The 11938-nt window shown below is 45.8% G+C and overlaps 1 non-coding gene across 1 annotated transcript; it reads left to right on the plus strand.

Moving 5' to 3' along the window:
- The first annotated feature begins 7886 nt into the window (after positions 1-7886).
- On the plus strand, positions 7887-7960 carry trnan-guu (transfer RNA asparagine (anticodon GUU)). Its single transcript has one exon. It is a non-coding gene; the product is annotated as a tRNA-Asn (tRNA).
- The last annotated feature ends 3978 nt before the right edge of the window (positions 7961-11938 follow it).

Consider the following 11938-nt stretch of genomic DNA (forward strand, 5'->3'; position numbering starts at 1 on the left):
GCGGTGGTTAGCACTGCTCCCTCACGGCTTCAGTGACCTGGATTTAATCCCACCCTCGGGCCGCATGTCTGTGTGGAGTTTGCACATTCTCCCCTTGTGTCTGCGTTGGCTTCCTGGGGTGCTCTGGCCTCCTCTCACGGTCCAAAGGACGTGCAGTTGAGGGTAGATTTACCATGGGAGATGCAGGGTTACAGGGATAGGGGAACGAACTGGGTCTGGGTGGGATGGTCAGTCAATGTTGACTCGATGGGCTGAATGGTCTAATTGCACGCAATTGGCCTATATCAATCAATAGTATGCACTTGCTTTATGGTTATCGACATCAAATTACATGAGTGGTTTTGGTTATTTCATCTCTTATTATCGTATTCAACCAACTACAGCATCTAGAAACTTGCTTAATTACAATATCCAATATCTGCAGAGTACATTTTACTTTGTCACAACCATTATCTTGAACTCTGACGTGTGACCTCTTCATTGCTGTCAAAGCTCTTTATTTGTCTCTACATTGTCATGTTTTCACTTTGTCGAATGTCTTCCTGGCATTTGCAGTTAAGACCCTACATTCTGCCCTCGTCAACATTTTCCCTTACAATTCTCTACTAAGGATTTCATGAAAAACCTCAGAGTGTGGTGAGACTGCGGAACTCACTACCATAGTGAATAGTTGGGGTGGAAGACACAACAACTAAGGGTAAGCAACCCAATACAAATGAATGTCACTGTCTCTAGATTCACAACATAGTGAAATTAAAACGTGCAATGTCCCTCAATTTCTCAACTGTTCCGAACCAGACTTGATGAAGAACAGATCTTGCTCATCAACATTATAATTTAAACAAAAACCAACAATTATAAATATAGTAAATTTTCTAGGGCAAAGTTAAAGAAGATAATCTCATTAATAGCAATTATTTAAACCCTTTGATCAAGTCCCCCACCATCTCAGAGACAGAGACTTAAGCGGCAAATTAAGAAAGAATTTTTTTTTTAAACTTACCAATTCAAGCAAACAGTTTCCAACAATGAATTGCCAAGCCTTTGTGCAATCTTTGGACTATGACTGTTTCACAGACACGTAACTGTAAATCTAATTTACAAGTCACTGCTGAATGTGAATACATACCCCAGTATTCAGCCATTTCTTACAGGCTGGGACTCATTCACAGAAAGAGCCAACAATTCTTTAACTGGACAGTAGAATCTAGAGAGAACAGCTCCTGGTCTCAACGAGCAGCAGTGCCCAATGGAAGCAAAGTTGCAGGGGTGGGGGAGCACGACGGCATAAAACAAAAAAAAAACCGACCGACTATCCCACTATAAGCACTGTCAGAATGTGCAGGGGTTGAATCCTCGCAGTGGCCCACAGCAGCTTCACCAGCAGAATCAGATTGTTGGGAGCACTGGTGCGCCCGCTGGCGCTTCTGCAATGAGCAGAATGATGAGAACCTCCGGTTCCACTCAGGGCAGGTGAACGGCCTCTCCCCGGTATGGCCCCACCTGTGCCTCAGCAGTTGGGAGGAATTGCTGAAGGACTTCCCACACTATGGGCACAGGAAGGGCCTCTCCCCCGTATGGATCCGAAGGTGGGATGCCTGGGTAAAGCCCTTCCCGCACATTAGGCAGGAGAACGGGCTCTCCTCGGTGTGGATCCAATGTTGCCTCAGCAGGGCAGAGGTATCGTTGAAGGCTTTCCCGTACTTGGAACAGCTGAAGGGCTTCTCTAATATGTGGACCCGGCGGTGGGTCAGTAGGACGGAGGAAATGGCTGAAGGCCTTCCCGCATTCGGGGCAGGAGAATAGCCTCTCGCCTGTGTGGACCGCCTGGTGCCTCTGCAGTGCAGAGGAACTGCTGAAGGTCTTCCCGCACTCAGGGCAGGAGAACAGTCTCTCCCCGGTGTTACTGCGCCCATGAGTCTCCAGGTCAGATGGGAAACGGAAGCCTTTCCCACAGTTGCCTCTTTTCATGGTTTCTCCACGGGACGGGATTCCTTGGGTTTCTTCATGACCGAAGCTTCAGCTGCACACAAACGCGTGTACAGCACCTCCCTGCCGTGAATTCCTCTTCCCAGTCTGTATAACTTTTACTGGCTCCACAATCAGAGTGCTGCAACAGTCGGGTCTCTCTTCCAGTCTCACTGATGCTGAAAACGTACTGAAAGAGGAACCAAAAAGCTTGGTTCCTTCTCACAGAATCATAGTCGAAAATTGTTCAGTGACTGCCAGACATTGACGTGAAATTGAGGACTGCAAATGCTGGAGAGTCAGAGTCAAAGCACAGCAGATCAGGCAGCATCTGAGGAGCAGCAGAGTCAATGTTTCAGGCAAAGCTCTTCATCTATTGATATTGAAAAGTCCGTCTTCAGATCTTCAAATAATCTGTAAAATGAGATTACAAAAGTCATTGCTGTCAGTCCAGGTTAGAAATTCCAAACAAGCAATTCTACTTTCCGCAGAACATTCTTTTCTTTTTCCACAAAATTGAAAGCACCATCCCACCCCCTCTCACCCCTCTATTCTCACTCCGCTCAAACTAATCCTCCCGACGGTACTGATTCAGGATCTTACAGAGACCGAAAAATGAAAACATCAAGATAGACACCTCTGAATTTTGGATGCCTCCACCTGAAAGTTAGTATCTTTCACGATATGAAGGAGTGAGTAAGTCTGATTTTGGGGAGCAAAAAAAGTGTCAATTCAGGATGAACCTTCAATGCAGCTTCTTGAGATACAACCAGACACGAAATGGTTAACATCTGGGGAGGTGGAAGTTGGGCGATGGAGGAAATGAGATATCAAGGCATTGGCACCGACACCAGACAGAAACTGAACACACAGGCGTGGCAAACATTACGGGTAAGCCAGAGTCACAGAGATACACAGCACAGAAACAGGTCCTTCTGTCCAACTCATCCGTGCCGACCAGGTAGCCTAAATTAATCTCGTCTCATTTACCAGCACTTGGCCCATATCCCTCTGAACTCTTCCTATTCATATACCCATCCAGATGCCTTTTAAATATTATAATTGGACTTACATCCACCACTTCCTCTGGCAGATCATTCCTTACACTTGCCTCCCTCACCCCAAACATATTATCCTCCTGTTCTGGACTTCTCCCATCTCAGGGAAATGATCTTGTCTATTTATCCTATCCATGCCTCTCATAATTCTATAAACGTCTGTAAGATCACCCCTCACCCTCTGGTATACCGGGGAAAACAGCTGAAGCAATGCGTTTACTTTTAACTTCACACTCACGGAACCTTACTCCCGTGTAAAACATTGTTTCCCTCCCCCACACTGTTCATGGGAAAAACCAAGAGTGCTGAGACTCTGGAGTTGGGGGAATGCCACGTAGAATTCCTGCAATGTGGAAACAGGCCATTCAGCCTTAGAAGTCCACACCGACCATCCAAAGCGTAATCTATGTAGACACTTTCCCCTATCCCATTCCACCAAACGTACTGCACATTTAGTATGGCCACTTCTCCCGAAACTGCACATCATTAGATTTTGGGAGGAAACCAGAGCACCCGGAGGAAACCCAGCAGACACGGCAGGGAGAATGTGCAAACTCCACACAGACAGTCGCCCCAAGGCTGGAATCGAAAGCGGATCCCTGGCGCTGTAAGGCAGCAGTGCGAACCACTGATCCATCGGGCTGCCCATGTGTGCGGAAAGAGGTGGGGGCTGGGAACTTTGTTAATTGTACCACACAGTGGATTGTTGAGTAAGGTTAAATCTCACGGGATCCAGGGAGAGCTAACCAACTGGGTACAAAATTTAGAAGCGCGTTGTTGGAGCTGCTGGAAACCTTCCTGAAAACAACAGGAAGTGGACAGTGGGTCAGGCAGCGCTGTGCTACTCTATGCCTGGACAATGTGAATGTGGAGATGATGTTTCCACTAGTAGAAGGGTTCAGTATGCCAAGTCATTGAGGGCATTTAAGACAGAGATAGGTTCTTGATTAATAAGGGGTCAAGGGTTATGAGGAGAGGGCAGCAGAATGGGATGGAGAAACATATCATCCATGATCGACTGGTGGAGCAGACTCGATGGGCCAAATGGCCTCATCCTGCTCCTGTGTATTATGGTCTTAAAGCTGGGCAGATGACTTAAGGGGTTCTCACAAACTATTTCAGAATCCCGAAGAGGAGTTGTTGGAATCGAAACTTTAACTCTGCTTTCTCTCCACAGATGCTTCCAGTCCTGCTGAGTTTTTCCTGTGTTCTCAGTTTTTGTTTCAGATTTCCAGCATCCACAGTTCGATGTCTTATTTATCAAATTCATTTCTTGCCCTTCCCAAGTGTCTGGAACTTCATCTCCCTGATCGAGAAACTGTTCACTTACCCTAGAAATGACCACTACCTCCTTATTAGAGTAGATCCCTTTGTTGCAAAATGATTGTAAAATTCTGTGACCAAATTTATTGCATTCGTAATTAGTTACACCAAGGACTCTCAATATCTCAGGCCAGAACACAGCTAGATTGTTTCAGACAGTACATTGATGTGATTTGATGCAATTCCCTATTCCCGACTTTACCAGCGTGTTGCTGGGAATGGAGGGTTTGAATTAAGAAGAAGCTGGGACATTTTTCCAATGGAGCCGAGCAAGTTGACAGATAACTTTATAGAGATTTTTTAATTCAGGTGTCATTTCCAGGAGGCTCAGAATATTTTATTGCTCCGGAAGGTGTAAAAAGGGGTCAAAGCTTCAGCAGAAATCGAGCAGAGCTGAGAACATACAACATTTAATTCTGTGTGAAGAGGCAGATCAGAGGACAGAGAAATCAGTACCTGAAATCCGAGCTGACACCAGACTACCATGCTATCAGTGCTTTGATTAGCAGTGCCCACCCTCTACCGTTACTGAGCTCCTCACTCGACTTGAATGCCACGTATCCCTTCGATATTCCTAATCCAATCCTTGTCATTCTGAAGCCACATCTCTGTAAGGAGTCTCAGATCACAATTATTCTCTTCAATGTGTGCTGTCAATTAATTCGCTTTTGTTACAATGCAGCACACATTCACATACTGAGATTTTAGTTTTATTTTTTGTGATGGTTAGAATCCAGTTTTGATTGCTAGTACATTTATTCTCCTTGTCCCTTTCTATCATTCTCTGGTATTTGGTTTCCAAATCACGACATTGCTCACTGGCCTTGATTTGGATTGGCTATGCTAAATTGCCCAGTGTCCAGGGATGTGCAGGTTAGGTGGGTTAGCCATGGGAAACGCAGGGTTATAGTTTCAAAGTAGTAGAGGGAGTAGGCCACTTGAACCATTGACTCTGCTCCGCCATTCATTAAAATCATGGTGGATCGATCAATCGACTCAGCTCCTCCAAATTGCATTATCCCAACTACCCTGAATTCGCTTACCACGCAGACAACCCATCCAACAGTGTCTTAATGAAGCTGCCTCGACTGCTTCCTTGAGCACAGAATTCCATTAATTGACCATTAACCACATTGGTCCTGCCCTGAGTTGCCTCATCAAAATGCAACAGCTCACATTTGTCTCAATTAATCTCGATCCACTACTCCTTGGCCGATCGGCTCATCTGATCAATTATAATTTATATTAAACTTTCTTTCCTACCTTATTCCCTAAAAGCTGAAAATCTCCATCCCAAACTCTCACCCTCCATTCTCACTTTGTTGAATATAATCACGGATGTCCTCATCCTGAAGGGTTTGGTTCATGCTGATTAACAGGCCCACATTCAAGGGAGATCTAACTGAAACGTACAGAACATTGAACGGCTTGGACAGAGTGGACATTGGGAAGATGTTTTCATTGGGAGGAGAGACTAATACCCTGGGCATAGCCTTAGCATAAAGGGAGAATGGAGATTAGGAGAAATTTCTTTAGCCAGAGAGTGGTGAATCTGTGGAATTCATTGTCACAGAAAACTGTGGCGGCCAGGTCACTGAGTATGTTTCACATTGAGATAGAGATGTACAGCACAGAAACAGACTGTTTGGTCCAACTTGTCCATGCCGACCAACTATCCAAACCCAATCTTGTCCCACCTGACAGCACACGACCCCATATCCCTCCAAACCCTTCCTATTCATACACCTACCCAAATGCCTTTTAAATGTTGCATTCGTACTAGCCTTCAACACTTCCTCTGGCAGTTCATTCAATAAACGTACCATCCTCTGCGTGAAAAAGTTGCCCCTTAGATCTCTTTTGTATCTTTCCCTTCTAACGCGAAACCCATTCCCTCTGGTTCTGGACTCCCCCTCTCCACGGTAAAGACTTTGTCTATTTATCCTATCCATGCCCCTCATGATTTTATACAAGTACAGTTACGACGTTTAAAAGACATTTGGATAAGTACATGAATACGAAAGTTTCAAATGTTTATGGGCCAAACACTGTTAGGTGCGACGAGTTTAGTTTGAGAACATACTCAGCATGGACGAGTTGGATGAAGGGTCTGTTCAGTGCTGTCTGACTCTGTGACTGACCTGTACTGGTCTTAAAACCATTTTCTTACCTCCCCCCATAAGCATCCACTTCTTTGTTGTTCAAAACTCAGATGAACTTAGCCTTGAATATATTCAATGGCCCCACTTCTGAACTCAATTCCTCTTCGTAATATATCACTTGCCTTGCTCATTGCCTGCTGCATCTGCCCGACAACTGGCATTGACTGGTGTGGAGGGACTCTGAGACCCATTAGTACATCCATACATCATTCCTGATGAAGGGCTTGTGCCCGAAACGTCCCCTGTCCTGCTCCTCAGATGCTGCCTGACCTGTTGTGCTTTTCCAGTGCCACATTTTTCGACTTTCACCTCTAGTCCTCACTTTCTCCACATTCCAATGTATCACCATTTAAACAATGCACTGCTTTTTTTTAAACAGCAAAGGCTATAACTTCACATTGCGGAACTGCACTTGCCATGTGTTTGTCAATTGAGACACAGACCTGGACCAACTTCAGGAAGAGGCAAAAGACTGAGTTCTGAACAAAAACCGTAGCACACTCAAAACGTCGGCTCTGTTTACCTTTCCACAGATGCTGCTCGACCCGTTGGCTTTCTGCAGTATTCGCTGTGTTTGTTCGACACAAATGCTGCTTTCCATTAAAGAACTTCAATCCCTGTCCTCTGGGAACTGACCCTAGTCAGTGGCAATAGGTTCTTCTGATCATTAACCTGCCCATTCACACCACGTCTTCTCCCATCATTGCCAACAGCCCCTGGAAATCTCAAGTTAACCTTCTTTGCTCAAAAGAGAACATTCCCAAACTTGGGAATGACTCCACAAAATGGAAATTGCTCATCCCTGGACATGATGCAAATGTTACAATGGGGAAGAGGTTTTGGCAAAATATTGTCAGTTAGCAGGTGGAAAAGTGTTCAGGAAGTAAAACACAAATCCCAGTCTCCAGCTTTGTGAATCTTTAGAAACTCTTTGGGAAGTGGAATTAGAGGAGAATGAAGGATGAACTGACTGACTGAGCAAAGATAGTCCACACACCGTCCCCTTGTTTAAGAGGCTGATTGACTCTGATGTTCTCGGGACATGAACTGACCAGAGACATTGAAAGAATTCTCTGCACATCAGGAATTCAAACCCATTCTCGGCTCGGGACCAATGAGAAAATTCGGGAAGAGGCAAAACACTGAAAGGCTCGGAGGGCGATGGCCCCGGTGTAGGAGAGCTCGTTCCTCGTGACATGGATGTGCCTGCAGATGGTGGGATCAGGCTGTCCCCATGTCTCCATAATGAATGTCCAAGGCTTTATTCTGGAAAGTAAAACTGATAGAAGACAATGGTAATTTTTGGCTCGGCGGGTTGAATTATGAATTGAAGAGTAGATTCCTCAAAGACACTGTGCGGGCAGCTTTTGGGCCTGTCTCTGTGGCGCAATTGGTCAGCGCGTTCGGCTGTTAACCGAAAGGTTGGTGGTTCGAGACCACCCAGGGGCGGTGTGTTTCTTGTTCTCGCTTCGACCGCTTTCTTGGCTGCAAAACTGCACGTTTTTAATGGTTTCAGGAAAATGTTTCCCAAACGGAAATCTTTTCCACTGAGGCAGTACAAAGGGGTTTCTGAATTGATTGAATTTCTAACGTAAAGGACTGCGGATGCTGAGAATCCGAAACAGAAAGCGAAACTGCTGGAAAAACTCAGCAGGTTTGGCTGCACCTGGATGAGGAAAAAAAAGAGTTCTAAAATATTGTCTCTAATTCTCTTTCCACAGATGCTGCCTGACCTGCTGAGTTGCTCCTGCAATTTCTGTTTTTGCTTTTAACTGAACGTCCATTTCATCTTTCGGGCTGAAACACCCAGAGTCGCCATTTGCAGATATTTAACCCTTTCAAAACCTGTGAAGCGATTGGATTCAAACAAACTCAGCAATGATTTACTCTTTCTCAGCTCCACAGGCAGAGAGACCTGGGAAATGAAGCTGTCAGTGTGGTTCTGTATTGGTGGGCCGAGTGGTGAATGCGATGGACATGAAATCCATTGCGGTTCCCCACGCAGGGGTGAACCCTGCCGACTACAGTTGAGAAACGACATCAAAAGAAAATGGAGATTGCTCCACGGTTTTTTTAAAATGCAAATCAGTGGAGGAGTTGAAATATTTCAATCACATTGGGACTGGTCGGGAATCCGTAGCCCACTGCTTGTCAGGGTGGAACAAGCAGATACCCACAGAGCTGCTATTGAGGCTATGAGCCAAGAGTTTGGAAGTGAGACGAGAACAGTGAGGGGCGTGAAATCGTGATCGAAGTTAAGCAGGCACCTGTGGACAAAGGTGTTTTATTTGCCAGTGAAAGATACTGCTTCACAAAGTTGGGCCTGTGGAAGGGAAGCAGTGACGGTGATTATCTTTGGTTGTTCACATTGTGAATGTTCCCATTGCTGCGCATGTCCGTGTTAACGTCAGAACTCTGCAACATGGCGGTGTCAGGTCCGCACAGGGCCGGGGGCGCAATGGATGACGCATCTGACTCCACCTACCTGTTTGAAATGCAGCTCACAGCTTCCTCACACACCCCAATTAATCTTTCTCATTGTCCTGAAGCCGGCATACGGTTTGAATTCCTGATCTGCGGGAATGAGAATCCTTTCACTGTCTCGCGTCAGTAAATGTCACTGAGAACATCTGAGTCAACTCACAGCGCTTTCAGAGGAGAGGAAGCTGAAATAGTCCCACACGCTGCTCATGGGCACATTTCACTTTCCCCAACTCACCGCCCCAACCACTGCGGCTCCTGGGAGTGGAAAGGGAACAAACGCCAAAACCCAGTCTCAGCTTTGTAAATCTTCAGGAATTAAGAAAACTGTTCATCCCTTCGGGTCTTCCATCCTGGGCTGACAGCGTTGATTTTAAATGGCTGTCCAGTGAGTGCCGATTCGTTTTGGCGAAAATAAAATCTTCTCCACAGTATGGATCCACTGGTGAGCCAGCAGGTTGGAGGAGCTGGTAAAGCCCTTCCCGCACACTGGGCAGAGGAATGGTTTCGGAATGGCAGCCGGTGACGAGCGGTGTCCCGCAGGGTTCAGTGTTAGGGTCACAGCTGTTTGCATTATATATTAATGATCTGGATGAAGGGACTGGGGGCATTCTAGCGAAGTTTGCAGATGATATGAAGTTATGTAGACAGGCAGGTAGTACTGAGGAAGTGGGGAGGCTACAGAAGGATCTAGACAGTTTGGGAGAGTGGTCCAGGAAATGGCTGATGGAATTCAACGTGAACAAATGCGAGGTCTTGCACTTTGGCAAAAAGAATAAAAGCATAGACTACTTTCCAAACGGTGAGAAAATGTGTAAAGCCAAAGTACAAAGGGATCTGGGAGTGCTAGTCGAGGATTCTCTAAAGGTCAACATGCAGGTTGAGTCCTTGATAAAGAAAGCGAATGCAATGTTGTCATTTATCTCAAGAGGGTTGGAATATAAAAGCATCGTTGTGCTACTGAGACTTTATAAAACTCTGGTTCGGCCCCATTTGGAGTACTGTGTCCAGTTTTGGTCCCCACACCTCAGCAAGGATTTTCTGGCACTGGAACGTGTCCAGCGGAGATTCACACAGACGATCCCTGGAATGGTTGGTCTAACATATGAGGAACGGCTGAGGATCCTGGGATTGTATTCATTGGATTTTAGAAGATTAAGGGGAGACTTAATAGAGACGTACAAGATAATACATGGCTTAGAAAGGGTGGACGCTAGGAAATTATTTCCGTTAACTGAGGAGACTAGGACCCGTGGACACAGCCTTAAAATTAGATGGGGTCAATTCAGAACAGAAATGCGGAGACATTTCTTCAGCCAGCGAGTGGTGGGCCTGTGGAATTCATTGCCGCAGAGTGCAGTGGAGGCCGGGACGCTAAATGTCTTCAAGGCAGAGATTGATAATTCCTCGAGACAACAAGAATCTAAGGGCTACGGGGAGAATGGCGGGTAAGTGGAGTTGAAATGCCCATCAGCCATGATTGAATGGTGGAGTGGATCGATGGGCCAAATGGCCTTAATTCCACTCCTATGTCTTATGATCTCTCCCCAGTGTGACTGCGCCGATGAGTCTCCTGGGCAGACGGGAAACTGAAACATTTCCCACAGTCGCCACACTTCCACAGTTTCTCCATGGGGCAGGATTCCTCGGGTTTCTCCATGGCTGAAGCTTCAGCCGCACACAAACGTGTGTACAGCCCCTCCCCGGTGTGAATTCCTCTTTCCAGGCCGTATAACTGTTTCTGGCTCCACACTCAGTGCACTGCAACAGTAGGGTCTCTCATCCAGTCCCACTGATGCTGAAAACGTTATGAAACAGGAACCAAAAAGCATTGCTCCATCTCACAGAAACAGAGTTGAAAATCTTTGCTGTCCCGATGGATTGAGTGACTGTCAGACAATGATGACTGCAGATGCTGGAGATCAGAGTCAAAAAGTTTAGTATTGGAAAAACACAGCAGGTCAGGCAGCATCCGAGGAGCAGGAGAGTCAAGCATAAGCTGTTGATTTTGAAACTTCCGTCTTCAGATAGTCTGTAAAAAGAGATTACAAAAGTCATCATTGTCAATCCGGTGGGAGGTGGGGTCGGAATGAGACAACAAGGTATTGACACCGACACCAGAAAGAAACTGAACACAGAGACGTGGCAAACGTTAGTGGCAAGCCAGAGTCAGAGAGAGACACAGCACAGAAACAGGCCATTTGGTCGAACTCATCCATGTCGACCAGATATCCAAAATTAATCTAGCTCCATTTGCCAGCATTTGGCCAATAACCCTCTAAACCCCTCCTATTCATATACCTATCCAGGTGCCTTTTAAATGTCATAATTGTACCAGCACCCACCACTTCCTCCAGCAGCTTTGTACACACACCACCTTCTGCATGAAAACTTGCCCCTTAGGTCCGTTTCTAACAAATTGCTCTTCATCTAAACCCGTGGCACTATAGCAATCCCAGTCGATGTTTGAAAAGTTAAAATCCCTAACAATAACCATTCTATTACTCTTACAGGTAACTCAAATCTCCATACAAATTTGTTTCTCAATTTCCCACTGACCATGAGGGTGTCTACAACATAATCCCAATAAGGCGATCATCCCTTCCTTATTTCTCAGTTCCAACTAAATAACCTTCCTGGATGTATTCCTAGGAATATCCTCCTTAAGTGCAACAGGAATACTATCCCTTATCAAAACACCACTCCCTCTCATCTCTTGCCTCCCTTTCTATCCTTCCTGCAGCATTTGTATCCTGAAACATTAAGCTGCCAGTCCTGCCCATCCCTGAACCACGTTTCTGTAATTGCTATGATAACATATCCCATCTTCCTAATTATGCCCTGAGTTCAACTGCCTTCCCTGTTAGGCCTCTTGCAATGAAGTAAATGCAGTTTAATTTGTTAGTCCTACCTTGCTCTCTGCTTTGTCCCTTCCTGACCTGACTG

This window comes from Chiloscyllium punctatum, chromosome 36 (genome assembly GCF_047496795.1).
Source record: "Chiloscyllium punctatum isolate Juve2018m chromosome 36, sChiPun1.3, whole genome shotgun sequence".
Taxonomy (NCBI): Eukaryota; Metazoa; Chordata; class Chondrichthyes; order Orectolobiformes; family Hemiscylliidae; genus Chiloscyllium; species Chiloscyllium punctatum.